The following is a 27,666-nucleotide window of genomic DNA, read 5'->3' on the forward strand; positions in this document are numbered from 1 at the left end:
CCCAGCTCTCTTGGTTGCCCGTACAAGTTGTTTAATGCTGCTGGACTGGATTATTTTGTGAAGGACTCGGATCAGATCTTGAATTTGTATTTTCCTTTAAAGGTCCAGTGTGTAGGATTAAGTGACATAAAGCAGTGAGGTTCCAGAGTGCAACCAACTGAATACCCCTCATCCTGTCCCACGGTGGCCGCTAAAACAAGAAAAGCCCTCTGAAGCTAGTGTATGGTTTGTCCGTTCTTGGCTACTGTAGAAACATGGCGGTGCAACACGGCGTACTCCATGGACAAGGCCCCACTCCCTCCGAAGCTATAAAAGGCTCATTCTAATGTAGCAAAACCAGAATGATTCTTAGTTTCAGGTGATTATACACCTATAAAGAAATAACTATGAATATAACATCCCACCCATGCAATTAGATCCTCTTAAATCCTACACACTGGACCTTTAAGCTAACTGGAGGTTACGCATCAAAATCTAGTTCTATGAGTAGCAGCAGGACCCTCTAACATGCTCCATAGGTTGGACTACTCTCGTCTGTGTAGCAAGGCTTTGAAATATGCATGTGCCAATTAGCTGGCTGTAACTAGTCACAATAACTTTGTTCTTCTAATGGAGTCCATACATATAATCCGCAAAGGGGGTTCAGGGATGGGCAAGCACACTCCAGTGCACCCTGACTGACCTTAAATCATACACAGGCAACAACAACTGTGGTCCTCTGCATCCGTGGTATGGTAAAGTACAGTTATTAGATTTCCCAATGATAAAAATCTGTAGGAAATATAGTTTTTAAAATGTCAGCCATTCTCTGTGTGCCGGTGGTTCAATGAACGTCAAGCACCTATTTCTTTTTTTTTTTACATTACTTTCTCTTCCCAGAGAAAATGTCAGCAGCTCACAATGTGCCTGTTTGGAACACAACTGTCTCCTCTGAGCAGATGCATTTAAATACTGCTCTATTAGTTAAATGGATCATCCACTAGTGCAGCTGTCATGAGGCAAAAGGCATCTGGACTCGGAGCGAGCCAGGGAAAATTGCTGCATCACCAGGACTTTGCAGCGGGAAGATCCACCTGACTGTTTTCGCTCAGTGCATCACAAATGGTTTCTGGCTAATCTCCATGTTAGACTCTAAAGATCTGTGTAATGCCTAAAGCTCAGTAACTTATGTTTTCTGGGAATAACATTAATCACTACAGAGTGATTGTGTGTTTGTCAAAAATCCTGGTTGGGTGACATGTTGCTCTGTAGAGGCATAATATTCAGAAAGTCCTTCAATTCAGAAAAAAAGATAATTATCAAATTAATAGTGTAGCATATAGCTTGACATTTTTAGACAAACTCCAGGAAAGGTATCATCATCATGCACCATAGAATGATGCACCATTTCCCACTGCATGACTGCAGGTGCTGTCATAAAGGTCCTTTAGACCTAGCTAAGCATGAAACACAGTGTGATGAAATGTAATTCACTCCTGAAGCTGGGATTTGGCAGTCATCTTCATTGGCCACCTGAAAATGAGAATGTGGCCCCCAGAGGGTTAACAATGGGGATACTGAAGTGAAGAGTCGGCATAATTATCGCGTCCAATTCCAGACTAGAAGGGATGTGGCGATCCTGAGGCCACTCGGTGACAGAGCCGGAGAGAGGGAGTGCTTGGACCGGGGCCCAGTAACAAAAGGTTAGGCCACTATAAATAGCACTGATAGAGCTAGTGGTAATGGCAGGGGTGGTTGGAGGAGGACCATGCTAGCTTGTAGTGGTGTTCAGTCAAGGAGTGCCCTGATTGCTCTGGAGTCAGCACTCCACAACGTTGAGAGTTCGGACCTGCGATGGCCTCCCATACGTCAGTGTCTTACCCACGTTTGCCATGGGATGTAATTGTCTGCAAGGGAGGACTAAGTGATTTAATATTGGTACTTTGCCTCAATGTAAAAAAAAACAACACCTTTTTGCAGTTTGCATAAAATGTTTCTGAAACTCTCAGGCACAGCGAGCTGAAACAGTAGACAAAGAGAAAGCGTAACCACAACTAAGAAGTCACAGGTTGTGTGTGTGACAGCTGTGAGTCGTCGAGCTCCATGCCTGTCTTCTCTACGGGGGTAAAGAGTTGACAAGTGCTCATCATTGAAATAAAGTTACAAGTGTTTGTTACTGCATACGCAAATATAGCGTACATACATGATTATAAACACAACAAACAAAGCATTCAATATCAATCAATCAATCAATCAATCAAACCTTCCTTTTCCTGCCTCAGTTTATTGAAGCACAATGAATGAACTAACACATCATAAAAAAGCACTTATTCATAATAGCTGCCACCACATATGCGCACTCATCCATGTGTTCATGCACAGGGTGAGCACAGCTGTGTGGACCACTGAGCTGATGAACTAACAGATGCAGATACAGATAATTACATTTTTATATTCTTTGTGTTAAAATGTTGTTTGTACGTGTATATCTTTCTCTACGAATTTAAGTCAAGTTATGTGAATCTGTTTGAAGGTTATGTGCCTTTCTGTTAAAGGCCACTCCCCTTTTTTTTTCAATTTGCATGAGCCGTAAAGCTCGTGAACATTCTTTCCACAAAAACCTGTGTGCGAAGCTATTGGTAAGTTATGCACCTTTTTTGGCCCTGAGGGTCAAAGCACAACAACATTTCAGAATACAGGAAATTTCACATACAACAACAACAGAGGTAATGTTGTTGTGCCACATACTTGACCCCCAATTTAAGCCTCCTAGAGCAAAAAGCTGTGACTGCAAAAGGGTGAGGACATTTTAACAAACTGACTAAAATCAGATAGACATAGCCAATACCCTATAGCTGCTCTAAAGCACACAAAGAAAACAGATACATGTGTAACAGGGCAATACCCCTTTAAAAAAATGTGCCATTACATTCAATATGTGGATATCCTGTGAATATCTTACCTGTATGTGTTTTAAAATCAAATAATCTAATCACACCTAACATGACTCATGAGGGTGTCTACCCCTGATTACACCCATTGCTGCCCATCAGCATTGTTTACTGCATCAGCCTGCTAATGGTAACATCACTGGCGCGCACACACATGCACAAACACTCAGGCAAAAGAGAGTGAGGGAGCTATGAATCAGGAAATCTTGGATAGCCCGGCTGTAATGAACCTTCCTATAAGGGCTCCTGGGTAATCCAATCTCCATTCGGAAACGGCTCTCTCTGCATAACGCGCATTTCATCTGGCTTGCATCAAGATCCGCCTCGGTGTCGGCGAATGAGCAGGCTCTGAAAGTGGCAGTAGCATTAGATATTGCATGGGCATCTGGCCTAACTGCACGGATAACCTTTCAGCCGTGCTAACACTGGGAATTTGGTGAGAGCATCCTAGCGTTAATTGGATGGTGAGGCAGACCTTATTTCAAAAGCGGTGCCTCCTCAGTTTGGTAATTGTTACCATTATGACTTGACAACACCACTCACTGCTTTTCAAGTGATTCCAAGCCCTTGCTCAGTGGCATGAATATTCCACCTCGTTGTTCACACCAAGCTGTCTCCAGAGAGCCAGTGCTCATCAGCCCTGAATGGGCGTGTGTGCTCAGCCATTGTAGCTGATGCCCATCATGCTGAAATGCACTGAAGTACTGGGCTTGAAACTGTGTGGATATTCACTTTAAGAATAAACTAGCTGTTGTAGCATGAAAGCAGCTGTATATACCACCAGCACTGAGGAGCGGGAGCTCATTGTGGAAGGGTCACTTGTGCCTTTTCAGTGTGATTTGATGCTGTGTTGAAGTGTGTGCAGCTGGTGACATGACATCTTTCTCACTAAATGCATATAGGGAATTTTAAAGGTTGTGATAAAATGTAATCTAAAAATCAAATGTATGCACATAAACCATACAATAAAATGTTAGCACAAAAACAAAAGTATTACTTTTTTCTTTACATAAATGGAGAATGAAACAATGAAATGAGCGATTTTAACAGGCTTAATTGCGGGTCAACTGCACCCTGTAGAGGCCCTACTGGAACATAATTGTATGTACTTAGTTGTACATGGTACAACTAAGCAATTAACATCCAATCATGCTCCGTGCCATATATAAAAATGCTTGGCAGGCTAAGTTTTATTCTGATTTTGTGTCAAGATGGCAAGAGGAAAAGATCAAAGTGACTTTGAAAAGAGGGTTCGTTGTGGGGGCACGGATGACAGGAGCTGACTGCTCAACTGGCGAGTGTTTTTTTTTAATAGGAACAGTGATTAAAGTGGCATAGATCTAAAGGCAAGACGTCGGTAAATAGGGTTGTAAATTGTGATCAACGGCATGATCGCGATACTCGTGCATTAGTGGGGTATGTAAAGAAAAACAGAAAAGCGACTTTTCCTCAGGTGTCTGAGAATGTCGATGCAAGCCGTGATCAGTGATATGTGAGAAGTGATATGGTCGAAGGAGTCACCCATACACCAATGGCAATACACCCCTTGCCCCTATGTCTTCGCCCAACCCTCTGTTTTGCAGGATCACGCCCAGGGTTAGGGTGTCCCAATTCTTGTTGGGTCAGAGGGCGGAGTGTTGGATGTTGTTGTGAGGCACACTTCAAACTGAACTTTCTGTCGTTTCAGTGCATTATGATTGCTTTCTAATTAACAAGCATTAAAAGTTGCTTCTAGTTTGCTGATGTCTTGGTAGCTAACATTACATTGGTTTTTTTTTGCATGGCAGTGCTGCATTTTGACGTATTTCAACGTTGCATTCTCCCCTTTGATGGCATACAATGCTGGAAACTTTAAAAAGTCCAGCAGTGAGGTTGCTGCACTTGCACACCCTCTAATGTCAGTGCAGACTAGCACTTGTCTGAGCAGGGGTTGCTAATGTTAGCCTATAAAGCACCGCTAGTGTCCAGCTAATGAAGCAGTGTTGTTTTTTATTTGATGACTTCTTTGATGGCGAGAAGTCATAAACGACTTGCGAGTGTCCATGTTTTCTTTCTCCACAGATACATGGCAAATGGCTTTGTAATAATAGATCACCACTGTAAATGTCCTGCCGCGTCTGTTGAGTCCTGAGACTTGGAGAATAAATGTCAAGGAACGCTGAACATGTTCAACATCTTACTAATACACTTTAGGTTGGATTGTCCTTTAATTTGTCCCTCTTGTATATAAACTGAATATACTCATTAACTGCTGGATGAGGTTGTCTTTCAGTTGTAGATCTTTATTTTTAGCCCAACAGGACGTATTTACCATCACATTTACATAATTGCAATGTGCATACAATTACATGTGTATATGCATATGACTATTGTTCATTCATGCATGTGTTCCTGTATTTACACTTTATTTATTCCATGTTTGACACAGTTGACCAATTGTGTTGTTTTGTTACTTTGCATACTGTTTGTGCTGTTTACTCTGTAGTGGGGGAGCCTGGTGTTGAGAAAAAAGACTTCATGACAATGACTCCTGCATTAAACACATCCTGATGCAGTTTATTGTGATGTTAACATATGTAACAGTTGTATTGCCTTGATTATGAAATACAAGGTGAATTCTGGATGATTGGGTGTTGGGGTGTTAGGGGTGGTCGATTGTGGCAAAATCTCCATCGTATGTCAACACAATGTTAACAACGCTGTTCTATAAGGTTTGGTTCTCAAATTTGCTCATTCTGAGAGCCCATGTAATATTTTGTGAGGTCGAGTGAGCACTATCAAAAGCCCATTTCATACCTTGACTTGGTTTTGATGTTCACACTTCACTCTGCATAACAAGCTTGAAGTTGTGTGCAGGGTTAAGCAGCCTTCCACAAGGTAACGACCTAATAAATCAGTTATGATGCACAGATTTTTTTTGATTGGGTTTAGTTTGAACAATTAGTTCATTTGTGAATTAATTTGGCAAATGAAACTAGACTCATGAATTTTCTTACAATTACAATGTTCTGAACCATATTTTATTAGAGCTACCACAGGTAATTTCTCAAGGCCAATTTGCCAATTTATCTTAGTGCACCATTGATCTCACCATAACTAAATAAAAAAGGTTAATGGGTTTAAAGTTTAAATGAACATGAAAATGTGAAGCATCCTCGCCTTTTTTTCTTCTCATAGCCGTTGGCAAGGATGAAGAAGAAAACTTTGTGAATTTCCCTTTGATATCTGCAACAAAAGACAATTTCTACCAAATCAAAACACTTCAACCATGACCTCAATTCTGTTTTTCCTGCAATAGTCATTAATACAGAAAATGATTAACACAACCATACGCAACAATTTAACATGCACATCAATTAATTCTACCACAAAATCATGAATAGCAATCCCAGTCAAATTAACAAAAGAACAAAAGAAAAAATATAGACCGGTGATTCCCAAAGGAATTCCTGGAGTTCCTCAAGGATGGGTCAAAGATCCCTCAACATTTGTTAATTTTATTAATGTTTCACTACATTATAAAAAGGCAATATTTACATTAAAATAAGTAGGTTTTCAGTGATGACAACAAGAAACAGGCACTAACGGTTATATTGATTGAACATTTTTATGTAGACAGATCATTTTTAAAATATATATATATCTACAGAGCTTGTAGAAATGTGCACAACAAACATGTCTCTTTTTGTTATGATTGTGAATCAATTTTAAAAAGTTTGTCAGGTCCAAAAATGATTATTTTGTTTATGTCTGAGCAAGAATTCTGACAGCTGGTTCCAGCTTCTGCCAAGGACCGTCAGCCAATAGTATGATGCAGTTTGTATATTGTATTTGTGTTTTCTCAGCAATCACCAGTCTTGATAGTTGCAAGTTTTGGGGGGAAAAAAACGTAAAAATGGCTGAGTTCTACAGTATGCTCCCAGCTAGCTAGGTCAGCAATGTTATCCTTCGCTAGCTAGCATTAGCAAAGTTAGCTTACATGTACTAGCTAGCGTTAGCAATGTTAAACCTTAACCCTGAAGAGTATGAAACAACTAAACTTGAGCCAATCAAAAGGGATTTGGGGGCGTATGCAAAAAATACGTAAAGGGGTGCTATGTTTTAAAAACTTTGGGAACCAATGACAAAGACCCTCTTCATATTTTCCCATCAAAAAAACATTTACATTTTATGTCATATACCCAATTATTGTAGTGAAACACACATATAACTGTCAAGGAATTATACACCATGTCTATCAATGGAATTAGGAGCAAAAACATTAAGTTGACAGTAAATAATCAATAAGCAGTTGATGAGTGTTACCATTCCAAGACAGGTCTAGTATCGCTGGGAATCTGTTGAAGTTGTCTTTGTTTGTTAACTCTGTGACAAACTAGCAACCTGTCCAATGTGCACTCCATCCATTTGATCCTGGGTTGATCGTCAGCTACCGGCGGGAGCATGACATGGACTGATGGATAGTAGAAAAACAAGCTAGGGACGCTGTCAGCTGTGTCATGTGTATGCAACAACAATCAATTGCTGTTTAAGATAAAGAGGTCCTGAGTCAGTCCTTCCATGATCCACATGCTAACTGACTTTTTCAACAACATCAAAAGTATGACGTACTTTCTGAACGTTTTTGAATTCTAGTTCCAAACCACGGGTTATGAGTCATATGTGACTAGTTCCAGCCACGTGAAGTGCAGGTGATTTCATGTCCTGTTTATTCCAAAGCATTTCAATTACTGTATAAATTTCTGATATTATGCTGTAAATAATTTGCCGTACTGCAAATTAAGTGCAAAATTTCATTAGCAAGCAAGTTTCCCGAGGAAAATTAGCCCTTATCTGGTATTCAGGAGATGCGCTCTCTCTCACCTGTGTTAATAACAAGGTTTGAACCGTGCTCCCATGTCCACTAATGGCCCATCTATCTGTATGCTGACGCAGGAGCACAAAGAGCACCATTTTCCCTGTGCACTCTACTTGTTTCTAGAGCTCTCTCCCCTCTTTACACTGTGAATGATAGCACCCCCGTGGCATTGTGGGTGATAAATAAATCCTGCAGGAAATGGGAACTGGATCTTGAAGGGGAGGGTCCATGCAATGGGAAAAGAGATCAATGCGTCTTTTAATTATCAGTGTGGCTAAAGCGCGCTATTGGGTTCAGTGTCAGCTGCTACAGGCACTAGATCTATTACACTGACTTTACCAAGCAGATATTACAATGTACATTCAAGTGTATTCATTACAGACCGGAAATAGGTTTTTCACAGCTAGAAGCCATTAATTTTGAATTATTAGGAATGCCAACAGAAATCTCTGGGTATTGCTGCAACGTTTAGTCGATAAAACGTGAGTGGAATTGCAATTTATTTTCGCTCTTCTTTCCTGTTTTTACAAGCTTGTCTTCTGAATGTTTTACAGATAGACTCATGAGTTTCAAATGTTTTCATTGGACTCACTACTGTTTCAATTTATCCAACACATAGACTGGAACAGGGCGCTAACTAATTGAGTCCTGAAATTGCATTTTCCTTACACACTACAGTTGCACATGTCAGAGCTGGAAGGTCTAATGCTGCATCTGCACTGCTGTCAACTTTGCGTCTTCTTAAATTATGATGTTGGAAAACACATACAAGGGCACAGATGCATAAACACACTTATCAGATTGAGGGGATGCGAGGTGGTGGGTGAGGATTAGGAGGAGGCTGTAGATTAGCAGTGATGGGTAGCGAGGGAGGGCTTTGGTTTCCTGTCTCACCCCTGACCATTAATCCCTACTGTAACTGAGCGAAGCAGATGGCAGCCAACAAAATCTAGTGACGCTGATGGAATCTCGGCTAATGATGCTCCCAAACCGCAAAGCAAGACAAACAGAGGAGGGGATGGGAGGACTGTGTGCTTATAGTACTTTGTCCCGGAGAGGAAGTGTCAACATCAACAATCTTTACTTACACTTTGTTAGTCCTTGTGTTTGCACTGGGTCTCCTCACATTGTCACACCTTCCCAGGGTGTCCCTCTTTCAGAGTGTGGCAAAATCCCAAATAGCTTGGTACCCAAAAGCACAGGAGTTATATACTTAAAGGTGAAGAGCTTCCTGGTTTCAAAGTCTAGTGAGGGACATTTGACTCCTCCAGAAACTAATTTGTAATGTTTGTACAGTGTGTTAGTTAGTTAGTTAGTTTTGTTGCCTTATCTTAACCAAGTACTTTTGTGGCCTAAACCAAACCAAACATCAAAACAAAACTGAAAAGAAACGGAATATAAGCAAACTTATTATATAAATAGTAACTGAACATGCTCCACATGTTCCAGGCGGCATACAAACTCCCATCTTCTGGGTGAGATCCCAAGTTTGAACCCATCTAGCCACAATAGCTCGCTGGAGATCTGGACTTGGTGGCATTTTCATAAATTGAAATGATGATCCTGGAGCAACGTGAATTATGATGCTCCAGAAACAACATGGACATGAGTCGCAAAGCTATGACATCACGACATTTTTATCCCCCGCTCTATCACCAACATCAGGTCAGAGTTTCAGTTTATCCGATACTTTGGTTTATGACAATGTACTTGCATAACTAAAGATATTGCCCTCACCCTCAGCGCTGCTTTGTGTATAGTGCTAATTAGAGAATGTTAGCATACTAAGCGTCTATAATAAGATGGTAAACATTAACACCTGCGTAACACCAACATGCTAGGACATCAACAGCACGCAAATGTGACCACCTCTAGCATGGTTGAAGACTGTTAGTTTTGTTTAATGATATTTATCATTTCTGTCCATGGAAATTAGTGCAATTTAAGATATTAAGATGCCAGTAAAATGAGCTCCTACCTCTGTGGCATGTTAGTTTTACCTCCTATAATTATCACTTTTTTACATTGTTCTTCCACTTGTAAATTGTTTAATACCTAATTATCATTGCCAGCTAACACCTTCTGGCTGAAAATTATGTAATGTCAACCCTAAATGTGTAAAATGCTTAATAGTGTTGTGCTGTTATTATTAAAAATAAACATGCTTTACGTTTACACTTGTAAAAGATGCTTCAAAGAGCTGTTGATTGATGTGTTAACCTAAAGGCTCAGACATTTCTTTGCAGCAAATCACTAAAGACGCATTATCAACTAGAACATAGGTCAATATATTAAAGCGTTTGTTCTTCACTGCTGTCTCCCTGCATCCTGACATCAGCATCCCTTTTGTCTGATTGCTTCATCCTCTTTCTGTCTCTCTGGCTCTCGCTCTCTCTGTCTCACACCGGCTCCATGCAGTTCTTTCAGGGGAGAGGAATCAGCTCATGTTAAGACCTCACAGTTATGATGAAAAGGGTAATCATCCTGTCACTGTGTGCAGCTAGACGAGCGCTTTTAGATTTCGAGAGTTACAGCTGACACCGCTGACAGGCCAGGTCACTGTGCTACTGTAGTCAGGAGAGGGGAGAGGGGAGATAAGAGAGGAGAAGAGGGGGAAGGAAATGGAGTCTGGAGCGAGGAGCCGCTAAGCCCTTGTCCACGTGTAGGTATATTTTTCTAAAAAGGTATTTTTACCCAAGTGACCTTCGTTTTCTTAAATGTCTCTGTACACTCAAGAACACAAAAAGGAATCCAAAAATGCCAGTCCAGTAGGTGGCGATGAAGTCTACGTCAACAATGTCAAACATCAAAGAAGATCATTCTGAGCATGCATAGTGAGCCTATTATTCAAATAAAATTAACGCAACCATAGAAAATCACTAAGTTGTAAACTTGTAACTAGATGTAGCTGTGCTATCCAAACGATGATGATTTGACCTAAAACTGGAAAAGATGTCAAAACATTGAAAGAAATACAGTGTGCATTTTCCAAAGTGTCCGTATGCGTGTGGACAAGGCCTACAAGAAAGGATGAGTCCTCTACTAGTGTTCACACAGGGTATGCACAATGTAGAACAGACAGACATTTTGACATGTCTTAACAAGAAAAGCACAGGTGTTGGTGAGCTACTAAAAGAGCTCCGATCCATGTAAATGTGCTAACAAGCCACCCTCGGACAGAAATAAAGGTCTGGTCATACCAGAAAATAGCGCAGCAAATTAATCTGAGCGTCCTCATGAAGCATTTGGTTCCAGAAAGCTTGAAGACGTAGGAAATAGGCTACTCTCAGGGCTAACAGGCAAACTAACATACTGTAAATCACACATTAGCATGCTAACAAGATGCTATAACTAATCATTCACAATAACTCCCAGAGCTCTTACTATGTTTAAATTTTGTCCTCAAGATTTAACATCATTTTATGCAATACACATTCCAAACAAACACGCTTGCCAACTGTCAGTTAGCACCCTCGTTAGCTTGCTAATGGGACAATACACCTACATTTGCACAGTTTATTCATAAATGTTTTTAAAAATAAAATACAAAAACATTTAGACTTCAACGAGAGGTCAAATAGACGTTTTCTGTTTCTTACAAGAAGGCTTGCTATTAGCCAGCAGCGCAGTGAAATGAATTCATTTGCACATAGACATGCTAAGACATACCCCAGTTTTCCATATCAGTAGCCTCACTCCACAGTTTCTGCAGTTATCACACAGCTGTTTTCTCTTGATAGCACAATTTTTGTATCGTTTTCCTTCGATCTTTCCCGCCTTAATTGTCTTTCCTTTCTAATGTTTTCTCGCTTTATACCCTGATGTGTGTCACTCTTTTGTCACAGTTAATAAGAAAGAATCGATTTTGCCTGGAAAAAGCCACGTCAATTTTATTAACTTCACCCATCTGTTCCTGTTGTGACAACAACGTCTGCCTTGCGACAATAGAACCAGACTGAATCTATGCAGTACATGTTAAATAACGTGTATTGTAATTTTTTACGCTGGAGTAAATGCTTTCTGAGCAGAGTCGTCCTCCATCTGTTTGTCCTTCCTCATCAATACGTGGCATGGTATTTCAGTGGCTGGAGCAGAGTGATGTCACGGCAGAGGAGCCCCCTCTGTGTCCGTGTGACGGAGCGAAAGGGACGGGTCATTGGGCTGCACCGGGGGAGAGTTGCGGCAAACGGAGTATGGGAGAAAATGCTATCAGCTCTCTCTAGCGTGCGCTGATGGCATTATGCACGGATGGGCAAATCTCAGGGCGTCAAAAGGTACACGGGGGACTACGCTTTCCACCTGTGTGAATATTTGTGAGCGAGTGTGTGCGTGTCTGGGCAGCGTCACACATGTGCTCCCACAGCTGGGGTGAGAGGGCCTACTAGTGACCGACTTTCCTCTTGGACATCACATCATTTCTGCTTATTGCTGTGCCCTTTCCCCCCTCAACATCCTTGCAATTAAAGCTGAGCAAACAGATTGAACATAATTCGAGTGCCTGCTATTTGCTGCTCCGGTAGCCACACATTGGCTGATGGAAGCCACTGGTGTCCCTAATGTATACATCAGCGGTAAGTTGAGTTAAAGGGCCAGTTAAACCAAATTTAGACATGTTTCATCATTAACTGCTAGATGCATTCAGCCATTCAGATACTTTTGGTTTTATTTGTCTGTGTTCTTTATTTTATTTGTCCCGTGTATGGTGGTTATCCATAGACCAGGCCTATTCCCTTTAACAGCCTCATTTTGGCCCTTTGATCATTTTATTAGGAGGCTAATTAGCCCATTCATTAGTGATGCTAAGCACAAATGCATTTTTTTCGTCAATTTGTTTTAAAGGAGACATATTATGCTAATTTTCAGGTCCATAATTTCATTTGGGTTACTAATAGAATAGGTCTACATGCTTTAATGCTCAAAAAGCAGATTTTCACCTGTCTCTTTAAGGCCCCACCCTCCTGAATGTCAAGTCTGCTCTGACTGGTCCGCTAAATGCCGCTGACAGCACCAGAGCAGCTGTGATGAATCAATTCTCACGTGCCAAACTAGCTGCTTGGCACGGATTTGTGCAAACGCATGATATGGTGACATGGTGTGATGTCACAAAGTTGCGGGACATTGACCTTTTTAACTTTCAAGACCTTTGACATACACAAGAACACTGGTGGACACTTCTAAGGTGCCCTTTTTTGCGTGCTGGTGCCCTTCTTATTTTGTTTGCCCCTGCCCCTCAAACATCCTGAGTCTGCCACTGCACAAGGACCTACTGCATATTAAACAATCCAGGAAAGGAACGAAATGGAAAAGCATTATAGGTCTCGTTTAACCCAGGCTGTTTAAGCAGAGAGAATTTACGAGAATCAAACTGACAACGTAATTAAAAGATTAAAAAGGAGTACCCAATAAACACAGCAGTGAAAGAAAAAAAAAGTGCCAAGTGCCTTAAATTCCAAGCTTTACAGGTTCAGACATAGGGAACGTAAAAGTCCGACCCCTTGGCACTGCTGAAAAGGTAGTCTCCCAAAGGCTCTATCTGAACAGTTATCTTCGGACTCATTTGTATTTTGGGTACGTGAATGAAATGTTAGCTGGCAAAACATTCGGCGCAGCCTGTCGTTTTGAACTTCAGCCCATCTAGAAGGAAGACAGAGAACAAAAGCTCAGTTTCAGTTGATTATAGGGCTCCTTGCCTGAGGAGCTTAAACTAGAATTCAATAAGATTTTTGAAAATGGCCTCATAATACACGCTTTCTGATCGTTGTCTTTATTGTGTTTTTATGTCTTCATTTTATCCGAGCATAGTTTAGTTTTCTGTTGAATGCTTTACGGTTTTAATAGCTTCCATATTTTTTATTGTTGTGGTATTTATGCCTTTTTATGCACTTTGCCAACTCTCCTTTGAAACAGATGTAAAGCATGTAGTCTTTATTAGTCTTTATTGGTGAAAGTGTAGCTGGTGGTAGTAGCAGCAGTGGAACTTGTAGTAGTAGTTGCTGTAGTTCTGTTGTGCACAGGTGGCTACAAGGACTTTCTCTCACTTTTTCTCCCTTCTGACCCAAAAACGCCTCCAGTGACTGCACTACAGCACACAAAGGAACGACATTCTGTACTGAGCGAATAAATATGCATGCGACTCAGCTCCTCGACTCCCTTCCAACAGCGCTGTTTGTTATTCATTGTGGGGGTAAAGACAATAACGCAAATGAATATTGAATATGCATACATCTCGCAAGAAATTGAAGGAATAAATGCGGTGAGATGAGTTCCCCGTGTCAGAGCTCGAGGTTAGCACTGATTAAAATGTGCTATTCCCAGTGGGGTATATTGCAATTATTTGTTTGTAAGGATAAGTCATAAACTTCAAAAATGAAATCCAGCCTAATGAAGAAAAATTGCTGCGGCGGAGGAGAGGCGAGATTAGAGCGGATTTTTCTGCCTTTAATTGTACAATTCATAAGAAACGCTTTACACACATGTCGGGATCTCTTGAGAAATCATCCTCGCCTTGAGCCTTGTAAGTGTTGTGCCTACTCTCCTCTTATTAGTTGGCTCGACAACACAAAGCTGGTTTTGAGTTGAAACATGTATGCTCATTCTAATAAGTAATGCCTTCCGGACTTTTTCTGCCTACTTCCCGCAAACCAATCCAAATCCAAGAGTCTGCAATATGCAATCCCCTCTAAATTACACCTGCCAGTGCCAAGAAACATCTACCTAGGAAAAGTGTCTGCACAGCAATGAATATCCTCTCTTCCCTCCATGTTTTTTCTCTTTTTTTCCTGGAGCACAGATGTGCATTTTTGGCAGCGGCACCCTCCGCTGCATCTGCCTGTACCTCAGTGCTCAAGGATTAACTGGGACAACTGAGAATAATTAACCATGCAAAAACCCACCCTGACTCCTCATCCACCTGTCTAACAGGATAGATAAATAAATTGATGACCCCGGCTCGCATTAATATTCAAGCCTTTCCTCGAGGCAACTGTAAACACTCTCTCCTCTGTTTTCAAAGGCTTGCCTCTTGTCTGAGGAGCAGCATGGCGCTCATCTACTTTCACCGTCTATACTGGATGTGTAGGTGGAATACTTCAATGGGCGACCTGTGTGCCTGGAAATGGTTATGTGTTACCAACCCCCCTCTACACGGTAGCTTTTCTCGCCTTCTCCAAACATAAGCTCGCAGATGAAACGGGCGAAGTGCTGACTGAAGATCTAATTTGCAGAGTGACAAGAAAACCTGCGTTCTTCTCATTTCCATCGATCAGTGTTGGTTGAAGCCCGGCATAAACTCAACCGCAGCATACAAATGATTGGATGCAGCCCCGATCTGCTTGAGCTGCGAGAAGAACCACAAAGGAAATCTGTCAGCGCGCTGAAGTTTTTACAAAGTTGCTTTTGAACTTCATCTCACATGCGTGAATCAATGGGAGGATCCATGCACTCGAAGATGTGCTTTTATTTTGTAGGGATGGGCGGGAAAACATGCATTGATCTGTTAAGAGGTCAGGCTGCCACATGAGGGGGAACCGTTAAGAGGATTAAAGATTTCACCACATTCTTGGTGCAAATGGGATCACTAAAACTACAGTTCACTAGCATTCATGGAACCCGACGTTTTCTTCGAGTAATGGGATCATGTTAAAGGTATTAAATGTCATTTAAGTTCACCTCCTCAGCCGTTTATGGATGTGTGAGGGGGAAGAAAAGGCAGTTGTCGGGTGGCAGGTGGCGAGAGAGCTTTTTCCCATAACCAAAAAGGTCACACGATCGATCGGCACAAAGTGAGTGTCCATCCGTGACAAAGTGTCCTTGAGTAAGACACCTATCTGCTGCAGGAGCGGCAAATAAAATGTCTCACCTGTGTGTGTCAGAGAGTGTAAATCTATTAAAAACATTTTTATTGATTCACACACTTAAAACCATGGTCACACTTTCTTGTAATAAGCATTAATTAAGAGATAATACGCCCTTAGAAGATGCTTATTAACATTAAGAAGACTCTATAAGGGTTTAAAAATAGCATTAATAATACATGTATTATTGGTTTATAAGAACATATAACTAACTATAAGAAACTTGTTAAAGTTTATAGACTGCTTATTAATCTTAATAATATGCTTATTAACATTAATACAATATATGAGGGTTAATAACATAATTATTGCATTTACTATTGGTTTATAAGACACTTATAACTTATTATTAGTAATAAGATGCTTATTAACATAATACGACGATATGAGGGTTAATATTACCATAATTAATGTATTTATTATTGGTTTATAAGACACTACGACTAACTATTACAAAAAAGATGCTTATTAACATTACTAAGACTATATAAGGCTTAATTATAGCATAATTTGCATATTTATTGGCTTATGAGACATGTATAACTAACTATTAGAAACTTGTTAACACTTTAGACGGATTTAAAATGTTTAATGTTATATTATAAAGTACATTTATTGAGTTTAACTAACTTACCTAATAAGCATCTTATTAACATTGATAAGCAGTCTATATTGTTAACAAGTTTTTAATGATTAGTTATAAGTGTCTTATAAACCAATAATAAATATATGCTATTATTAACCCTCATATAGTCTTATTAATGTTAATAAGCATCTTATAAGGTCTTACAAGTGGCTATTTAACTATTGATTAACGCTTCTTACAAAGACCTTTATATACCAGAACCATTAATTAATAGTTTTTATAGTCTTGATTAAATAATGAATCCAAGAACACAATGTGCAGAAAATGCCACCTTAGGGCCGCGGGGAAGGCAGAGCATTAGGTGCTGGTGAGCTGCTCGCCTTCCAACGCTATTTTCAAATGACAGAATAATATGTTATGGATCATTTGACTCCTCTCTCATCTTCCACCCTCCTCCCTCCCCGTCCCTCCCACTGGCATCTCCCTTAGACGAAAGGCGCGTGTCGCCAGCAGGGCCAACAACGGTGCCTCCTCTAATGTGGCGGCGGTGAAATATCAGAGCGTGGAAGGCAGCCAGGGGGACGGACGCGTTGGGGAGCGGGCATGCGGGAATCTACAGCCAATAAAAGTGGCTGTCCGTCGGGGAATGTGCCATTCAGACCGTCCTCTTCCTGAAGCTGGAGGTTTTTTTTTTAAAGAGTCATCTCCCCTTTTCTGTGGCTGGGAGCTAAAGAAGTGGTATTACAGAGGCTCAAGAGGCTCTGTCACATGATTCAGTGGGCCATTGTGGGGAAAGGTGCTCGGGGAGTGGAACACAGTATCACATCAGAAAACTGCAGCAGGGGAAGAGTGTGTGGAGATGTGTGTGTTGTGTACGTGAACGAACGCATGGGCGGGCGGTCGTTTATGAGTGTGGGAACGGGTTAGAAGGCAAGAATCATTGTATCAGTGTGAGCAGAGAGGGAAAAGAGAGAATGTGAGACTGCCGCTGTTTACCCTGACATTTGCCTGAGGTATTGCTACACTGACCTTTCCATCTCGCTTTTAATTAGTATTTCTGCTACCATGAAAACTGTAGCAGCTTTACAGTCGAATAAAAGAGAGAAATAAAGCACGTGCTTGACGTTCTTTCACTTTGCTCATCCCCTCCTCTGTTGTAACATTTAGCTCTGACAGGCTTGCGACTGACTGTCTACACATTTGAGGTGCCAGAGAAAGGGAGCGAAGCATAAAAAATTCAGACAGACTGGGAGGAGATAGAGGAGAGGGAGTGAGAGGCAGGACTGATAGTGGTGTGATGGGGGGGAAAGAGCATCTGCATTAGCAAGCAAGCAATGATTAATATCAAAAAGGGAGAGGAGAATTGACTGTGGCATGAATGGCACCCTGGCATGTCTGGGATCTACTGTACTGTACATGCCCAGGGCCATGATTACTCATCTCCCCGCTGCATTATAACTACGTCTGTTAGCTTCGATAAATAACACACGAGCTTGGCATCTTTCGCTCAAGATACCATGCTAGCACATAATTGACACACAAACTGTTTTTTTTCTCTCCCCCTTCCACCCGTCCTCCCTCCCCTTTATCCCTACTTATTTGCTCGCTGGCATTTCATCAAAATCGCTGTAAATACATAAAACACTCAAACTAATTAATGATTGTGGAAGACTGTGGGGTAATGAAAAGTATATAGATGGTGTAGGAGTGCTAAAACCCATTTAATTTCATTTAGAGACGGGAATTAATTAGGGGGAGGGAAACCCAGCCAAAAAGGAGAAGATTTATAAAAGGAGAGGGTTCAGACAGTCATCTTTCACTCATCAGGGTGTGACAGAGGCTGGCGTGTACAGGAAGTCCTCCAAAGGCGGGGCGACATATGCATTTTTCAGATGGGCTGTTCTCAGGTGACCTCTGAGACACACAATCATTTGTATCCCTAAATGAGCATGCCAGCCACAAATTACAAGTGTTGGGAATTTTACAATCTAAGATGCTTTATTAGAGTCAAATTTTTATATTCGATTTCATTTTGTACTTATCTGGACAAAATTGTAATAATCAAAGAGCAGGTTTTTTGTATTTTTCTGCAGTGAGATATGTTAAGTTGATTGGTGCAAATGTCACTTCAAATCCACGCCGGCGAGTTCTGTATTTAACTGCTGTGTTACTCTGTAAAATGTAATGCAAATTTTAACCAAATTTTCAGGAAAATCTGCAAAAAGAACTGTAAACGTGAATGTTTCCATCAACTACTGTGCGAAGACTACATCGAGATAAGCAGTAGGGGACGATGAAGCTCCAGCCAGGTGCCTTGAGGGCTGCCATTGTAACAGAAGAGGGCACAATGAGATGATATTCTTCAGCCCGCCCTCACCTGAAAAACTACCAGAAAATGAAAGCAGCTTATTGCAAGCCATAAATGCGTAACTTTTTAGGTGGCGACCTCTTGTGGCCGTGGCAATTATTACGGCAGCAAAGGAGGAAGTCAGGCGAAGTAGTAGAAAGAGCGAGTCCACATGGGGAGGACGTCAGGGAACGTATGGATGATTCAACAGTTTCACCCAGGGGAGACCTGTTTGTTACGTAACTTACATAGTGTTATGTAACCACGGCAAGTTTGTAATTGAAGTTACATAGTTATTTTAAACTGCAGTATTTTCAGAAACCTAACCAAACGTCTTTTTCCACCTTCCCGGTGAAAACAGTGTTAGGTGGGCACAAGGTACAAGGCAATTCAATCGTCATTATACATCACAGGGTTGCATAATGAAGTGGAAGTTCATAAACTCATTCATGCTACATATCTACAGTTATTTATATACAAATGTACATAAACATATAGTTCTTCTTTTGAATTTGCGTTGGGGTTAATGTAAACAGCAGCAAAAATGAAGATCATGAAAAGTTCGACATCATGCAAACACTGTCCACCAACTTCAACTGCGTGTGAGCACCAAGCATCAATGTCACCACCCCTCACGTCGGCCAGCGACATGGTCTGGCCGTCGAACAAACAATGTGCACCCCCAATTTTTAGAGTGTTTTAGAGACAGCTTATGTCACGGATGGATGATAGCTAATGCTGTGTTGAATTGTTGAAAAAATTAAACCTTTAAACTTAACCAGAGCACAAGTACAGCGTCAAAATATAAATTAGAAAACTGACGCGAAAGAAATATAATGATGCAACACAAAGAAACTAAAGTTTCACTGTGGTTTGCAGAAACATACATTTCCAACATTTATTCTGGCAAATGGGTTGAAATTTATTCTATACGTCAGCATTACTAGGTAACGAGAAAATAGAAATACGTATGTAGAAACAGTTAAGTTGGCAACACTTTATTTCTGTCCATTTGCAGCCATAAAGTTGCACCAAGCCTCATTTTGAGTTTTTGGACACCGGACACTGAAAATTCTGCAGAAGCCCCATTAGTGGTAGTTTTTAGACTTTCTGAGGCTGCTATGTACCGGATATGTACCACTTAGAGTTGACAAGTGTAGGGTTACTTCCCGAGACTTTCTGAAATTTCTCAGCACTTTGAGACAAGCGCTGACAGCACTTTTCCGTGAGAGTAGTGAAAGTGACACCGTTCTTGAGATGGGAGGGCGGCGAGAGAGGAGAGAAAATAGTCGAGGAGATAGAGAGGGAGAACAGATTTTTGGGAGGTGTGGTGGAAGGGGGGGGGGGGGGGGGGGGGGACTCTGCTTTTTGCATTTCATCTCTTGAGAGCGCTGACTTCAGCATGGATTAGGCAACGTGTTTGTTCTCACCGCTCTGTTCTCCTGTTCGGAGGAGGAGACGAGAGACGCTGTACTTCATGCACTGTCAAGGTCAGCAAATGCCTTCAGATAATGATATTCCACTGTAATTTTACCTGCGTGTCGAAACCAGCCGTCAGCGTGAATAGATGAGGACCCAAAGTACACTGTGGATCCTTGGAATAAACAGTCTGGGTGTATTTGGAGTGTAGGTGTTTGTAGTTGTGTGAGCTAATACCCACCTCGGTGGCAGTTTCTGTGTATGAATTTGCCTACAAATACATTTTGCTTGAGGGTGCACACCAATTTAAAAACAGAGTGTCGCTTTTGCTCATTTCCAGTGGTAACTTTCCCTTTAGGATAATGACAAAGTGCCTTGAGAATCTCCCCTGCCATTTGTTAAATGAGCCTAAGGAAGTCAAGCCAAGGCAAGGAAATCCCTTTTGAGTGGAAGATACAGGCAGTTGAATCATTGCCATGATAACTTTCCACTGGTTCACAATGTGCTGGCTACTGGAGCTTGTGTCTCCGTAATGAACCTCATGGGCTTTGCAGAAGACACTGTGAGCTGCCTGAGCTGTGTGCGGTAGCCCTTTCCCATAGCCTCTGGCAACCTAGCACGCTAATGATGCTGTACTGGTTCAAAGTGTTCCACTGAGCACACTCCTGTGTGTGCAGGATACCCAATGCACTGTTGTGTGTATGTGCGAGCGCTGGTGCATGTATCGCCGCACTTGGGTGTTTTGCACACTTGTCTATGTGTGTGAGATACCACAGAATTTATTAGAAGGAGTAGCCTCACGGAATTATATTCTGTTTTTAAAGGCACGCGGTTGATTAGGTACTAATTAGGAAAAATTTGCTTTGAAGGCTAGAGAAAAAGCTGACCGGCATCTGAAGGAGGAGCTGACCAAGGTACAAATAAGGAGGTCCAGATGCTGTACTCTCCCTTGGCACCAAGTTATGAAGGCAACTGTTGCTGGAGTCATTACAGACTGGAATAATTATTACACAAATCACCTCATGTAGCACCAACAGGGACTGAGGTGACAAAACTATTTCCCTAGTGGTGGTGCACATATTGTATTATACTGTCATAATGCATCATATTTGCAATCCTACTAAGTAATAATAAGTACTACGTTCCCTATTGACTGACTTCTTGCTGTACTGTACTATTCATAATTATGGACTTTGTTTTTTTACTAGAAACATTGGGCGGGCCTAGATGAACCATGGGCCCCACTTTGAGAAGCCCTGTTCGATGCTATGCTTCAATGCTTTGCTTCTTTTAGAAGAAGGATAGCATATGGCTGTAGCCTGTTTGCTATAATGACTTGTTAGCATGTCCGGGGTTCTATCAGTTACCCCAAAATTGCTTTCCTCGCTAATTAAAGTTGAAACAAACACATAAAATGTCAACATAATTATTATGCCCACATATATCAGCTTCAAACTTCTATAAAGACTTCTATAACCTTTGTCAGTCAGTGGGGTTAGGGGTAGCTAATGCTGGCTAGACCGCCCTCCTTCATATAATGTGAGATGAACATACAGACTTAGCAGGTGTTAAAATAAAATGAACAAAAGGCAACGTCTTATGTGAATCCGAAATGTTAGCAAGGGAGGCTAACAGTAGCAATGGAAGATTTCCACTACATAGCCTATTGGAGTTGTTTGACCACACAAAAACAGGGCATGATGAGGCAGCCAACTGAGGCTTGTAATGGTAAGATAGCATACAGCATAACAGATAATTGCCTTTTGAAATAGATACATTAAGGAATCTCAGACCACCATAATGAACAAAATCAGGGATTTGGTATATTTTGAGGGGTAAATTAAGGAGAAATTCATGGTATTTTAATGGTTTTATGCCTCTTAGTAAATACATCAACGGTAGAACCAGCACAGGCACATTTCAGGAAACCAAATTATAAATTTTACACTTAATAGTGCAGGAAAAGTTATACAGTTATATTGTTATCAATTAAATACAATGGGGAAAATACAAGGACAGACTGCAAGTTTAACAAAAAATGTATTATGGTTGGGTAAAGTTGGTCATTATTACTTTCAGTGTTGACAATAACTCTTCTCTTTTTGTTCAACTATTCTCATAATAGTTTGCCAGCTACAGAAAGGAAAGTTGACCTTACAGACAAAGGAAAATCTCAACCAGCCTACAAATCAATCTTCAGGGCAAAGTCTTTGATGACTAACCAAACCAAACTGGCTACTGATGTCTTACAGTGAGTGGAAAACAGTTAGAAAGTAAGAACAGCTGCTGGCCATCCTTTAACTTATTAGTTACATATAGCAAACACACCTGAGATGCAACATTGTCGTGCTTGGTCTGAACACCGGGAAAGCATTACGTATCATCTGTCATCCATCTGAACATCGTACACGGAAATGTACAGTCTGACTGGGATGACTCTTAAAAACCACACTTCTGCTTTTTATCTTCCTCTTTTTCAAGTATGTATTGAACTTTTCTCTGATATTCAGGATTATAAAGACTCCTGCCATTAAAATCCAACCTTTAAGTGCTTTGCCAGTGACCTCCTGCTCAAAGTCCTTCAACAACCTGTTGTCCGTTCTTGGCTAAACACAATCTCTATTTCGAAATGGATCAAAAAGTACAGTAATATTTGTTTGCCATTTCTTCCGATGTATGAAAGTGTGATGAAACTGTGACTTTGAGCATAATTTTAGGTCTAAAAGAGCAAATGTGGCCATGTCTGAGTAAGTTATTCAGTCCTATCCTTTTCAAAAACACACGTTTATCAGTGCAATGTTGTTTACAGTATGTTTTATTTGATAACAGCCATAGACAGCAGCTTTCGGTCTCAGCTGCTCGCGCTCTCATAGTCAGTATCTAACCTTTTTATCTGGTGTGAAAGACAGTGTTGCAGCAGTGGAATTATCCCGACCTCTGAGGTCTGGGGTATACACTTAAGAACTTCTGCTGACGCACTCCTCGGCTAAAGGTCTTCATCCCACGTCACCTAGCCCCCTCCGACGCCAGCAGTTTCAGTTTCCTTAATGTCAAGCCACTTTTGTGCATTCAGCAGCAGCCTGTTCCTCAGAGGGAAAGGTTAAGATGCTGTGTTTGAGGGCTTCGGCCGGGTTGCCTCCCATGCTTCCACCAGAATAAAGTCCCACGAGGAGGGGGGGAGGCCACAGCTGAAACTAGCTGACAGGGCCACTTTGCCAGTAGGTCATTGTGTAAATGTGAACCAATTAATTTTAGATGTAAGCAAACAACTCCACTGATCTTTATTTTAGACAGCAGTGGCTCACACAAACTGCCACACTGTGTGTATGTGTCAGGGTAAAAATGTGCTGTGCCAAATGTTGCTTAGCGTCTTGCCCTCAGGGCTGTGGATTCCCAACGGTAGATCCCTGGGGTGACAGTTTGTGACTACCAAGTGAGGCTGCTGCTTTGTGCCGTTTGATCAATGTGAAGCCTATGGACTGCTAACCAACGATTGCGCCTGATAATGATGTGGATTTGTCTCGTATGACCAGTCAGAGACAGACTTAGTGTCCATTTATCAAAATAACGGCCCGGTCTGTTGCGAGATTATCCTGTGATTTTTCAGAAAGTTTTATTTCCAAAGGCCGTCTGGGAATTACAGCCGGCCATTTGGATATATTCAGAACAGCCTTACTGCTTCTTTTTCTAATCTTTTTTGCTAAAAATCAAAACAGACAAAAACACAAATACAGTAGGAGAATATCTTCTAATCAGGGTGCATGTCTGAGGGCTTACAGGAACACAGTAACGAAAGCCCTATGCGCTGCGAACACACAAGTAAACAAGACCACGAACAGTGAACTCGTTTCAATTTACCAAAGGAAAAGAGGCATGAATAATTCATCGTTTCTTTGGGTTTTACCAGTAGATGAGCCCCTGTCTTCCTCCTCTGTGGAGACAAAAACACTTTCTGTCAGTTAAACTATCATCTGGCCAGATCTGGACTCACAGTATCCTTACATTTGTTTGTTGACGCTGACTCTCCTGGAGAGAACAGTATTGTACTTTATGCCTTTGCTTGTGTGAAATGGTAATAAACAAAATCTGTTATATAACATAATAAAATAGATGAGAACCAATGTGTCAGAGGATCAGTGAAACCCGGGGCCTAGTATTATCCTATACATGGAAAGTGTTTGTAAAACTCTTTTGTTGTCTTAACACTTTTCTCTGCCAACTTTTTTATTACTTAACACACAGTCACTTTTCTGTGCAGCCTCGATGTACTGTATATTCATATTGGATACTAAGGTGCAAAGATACCCAACCCCCCAAAAGAATGGTTCTTGAATGGTTCTTACAAAAGGGCTCTCTGGTTCTTGAAAGAGCCATCACCAATTGAAGAACCTCTTCATTTAGCTGATGGTTCTTTGTATACTTTGTAACTATGTAAGCGTACTTGTTATTATACGTACTCATAATGATTTGATGTGAAATACTCAAAGAACCATTTATTCTGCAAAATTTCAAAAGAACCCTTTAAAAAATAGGTTCTTTATTGAACCAGTTGGGTCAACAAACACTTTCTTGAAAACGGTTTCTAACAGAACCATTTTTTTGCTAAGGTTCTTTGGGGGTCCATTAAAGAACCATCTGAAGATATGGTTCATTAAGGAACCTCTTGCTAAAGGGTTCTATGTGGAACCAAAAAAATGGTTCTTCTAGGGCATCGCTCCGAAGAAACATTTTTGGCTCCAGCTTGTTTTGGTTTGTTTTCACATGTCCGAAATAAATTTGCACTCATCACCTTCATCTTCATCAACAGTTAGCACCTTTACTTTATTGTGTGTCAAGGGCGTAGGTTTGGTCTCAGCTTTGGTAGTGACATTACCAGGGGTGGACTGGGACAAAAATTCAGCTCTGGCATTTTCTGTCCAGACCAGCCCACTATATTATCAGCGGACACCACGAAGAAGTCCACAAATCTCGTGGCGTCCTTTCTCACACATACTACAAAGGAGAGTCATATTCCTTGATAGCAGTTAACAAATAAAGCACGTAGCTATGAACTCAAGGACTAAAACTGACAGCTATAGCAATCAACCAATCAATCTTTGTTCATTATAGTGTCAAATCACAACAGAAGTTATGTTATGACAAGGGGTGGGACGAGACTAACGGGAAGAACCCAAAACCAGAGACGGGGTGGAGTTTTTCTCACATCATTACTTACATTTGCACAACAGTTGGTGCATTTCTCAAAACAATTAGTACAAACTGCAAAACCTTGTTGATAACCTGCAAAAGCATGTCACATGCTCAAAATAGAGGTCATTCCTCAAAACCAAGTATTCCTATCAATGAAAGTGTGTGTGTCATAAAAAAAAGTCCTGACACCATCATTTATGAACAAGGTAGTCAAATGGCTTTGTCGTGTTTTCATTAGGACACTTTACTAGTGTTTCCCAATGCAAAAAAGCCAGATCTTTGTGACCTGAAATTGCTCAAGACTATACACTAACACTATACACAGCCATTTGAAAACTACAGTAAAAGTAACACATTTACACACAAATTATACCTATTAGATAGTTATCACCTCAGTAAACAATAAATGAATTGAAAGATTACAATAAATTCAATGGTAAATATTGCAAATTAAATTTATTATTTGCTATAGGTTTACTTGTGTTTTGTATCTCTGTTTACAGCTCATCAGGCCACGTGAATGTTTACTGTTGCTATGGCAACAAGAGACCGCTGACGTTAGCATCTGTTAGCTAGCTTAGCTAAATCATCTGAACAATAATAACCCATAATATCACAATTCGGCGTATTTGAACAAAATCAACCACAACTACCAACAGTCACAGCCCTTTAACTCTGGGCTGATGTGCTGCCACATGTTAGATTGTCAAAGTTAGAAAATAACGACTTCAGTCCCTGAGGAGCTACGTTAGCATTAGCGGCAGCTACGTTAGCATTAGCGACAGCTGCGTTCATCAGTATGCAGTTAGTGAGGTCGCATCACATTCAATGTAAAAACGTTTTTTTACTTTGTTTTGGACATGTCTCAAACATTTAGCCGAGCCAGCCCCAGGCTGACGTTACTGACCCTGTCTGCCTCCACTCGCTCATCATCGTCAGGTCCTCCTCCCTCGTCTCCCGGCGCAGCAGCACCTGTGGCTGCTGGCGGGTCGGTGTCACTGGTCCCGGCACCAAAAAGCTCCGTCAACTTCGCACATTTAGCAGCCTCCACCTCCAGAGACTTCAACTTTTTAATCGCTGTTTCTCAGCTGTTTCTTCCTCTTATCCATTTCAAGTAGCGGACACAGTTTGGAAGATGCTCACTACTACCACTCACTAACGTTACTACTGGCTCAGCAGCAGACAAATATTGGTAGTGACTATTTTGCAATCCTCGAACATTGGTTGTGACATGTCACGACCATCTATATAGAAACCTACGCCCATGTTGTGTGTAGTGTAAGGTTTTTTGGTTTTGAATAAACCAATGTGGTCCACCAAAGACAGAAAAAAGAAAACTGCATATATTTTATCTACTTGCCCCAGAGAGCAATTTACAGGTTTGTACAAGCTGAAGCTTCAACGTGGGAGGCAGAGATCAGAAACCTCCCGCGAGCGTTAGAAGGAATTGCTGCCTCTGGACCAGCCATGCTTGCGGCAGGCCCTTGGCACCCATTTTGCACATTCCTCATGTTGGTAGGATCTTTACCGCACAACTATGCTGCTGTCAAAAAAAAAAAAACTCCCGTACTGTAGGCTGTACAGTACATTCTGACCTGAAAATATCTGTTTCATAACTAATTAATGCTGCATTTAGGCCTAATCTACCAGTACGCTCTCCTTTATGTTTTTTTTTTTAAAACTGCACTTCATCCTCACAAAGACAGCGGGGATGTACTTTCTTCAGTTCAGTGAACGACAGCGCACAGCAGGGAGAAGCTTTCAACAATTACTGGATATATGACTTAAAATGCCAGAAAAGCAACATGTGCCATCGCACTTTAAACAACTGATTGGTATGCAAGGTCCATGTGGTCAAGGATCAGGCTGGGTTTACAAGCTCAGCGTGGAGCACAGCGACACACTGAGAAGATAAAGACAGGAAATCAACAGCCGAGCGGACGTGATGCCGGGGCAGGGTTACATCACTGTTTATATGAGAAGACAAGTAGGCACTTACAGAGAGCTAATGACATTATTATTAACACTTTTTCCATTAGGCAGCACATGTGGCCTTCTATTATCCGTATTACTATGGTGTGGTGATGTACTGAAATGTGGCAGAGACGCATTGTTTTGAATCACTGAGTCATTGTTGCCACTGGACAGATGAGTGTTGAATCCCAAACAGGCTCAGTGTAGTGATTTGTGTAAATTGTCCTAACAATGACAGGCAGTTGATATGTGGTCGCCAGCTGAGAGAGTAATTCTCAGCATTTGCCTGCAGCGAGCCTTTCATTGCCCCTTGTCTTTTCTTTGATGAGTGACAAACAGCGGAAATGAAGAGTCGGGTCAACACATCACGAAACGCAGTGAAGAAGTAAGTTGGCTTTTGTGACATGCATGCAGGGTATTCAGCCCACTGCTTTCACTCCACTACAAGTAGCTGTAGTCATCATTTCAGGTTGTGATTTTTTTTTTTACGACTCGTCTACAACAGCAGT

The sequence above is a fragment of the Pagrus major genome, chromosome 10, assembly GCF_040436345.1.
Source record: "Pagrus major chromosome 10, Pma_NU_1.0".
Taxonomy (NCBI): domain Eukaryota; kingdom Metazoa; phylum Chordata; class Actinopteri; order Spariformes; family Sparidae; genus Pagrus; species Pagrus major.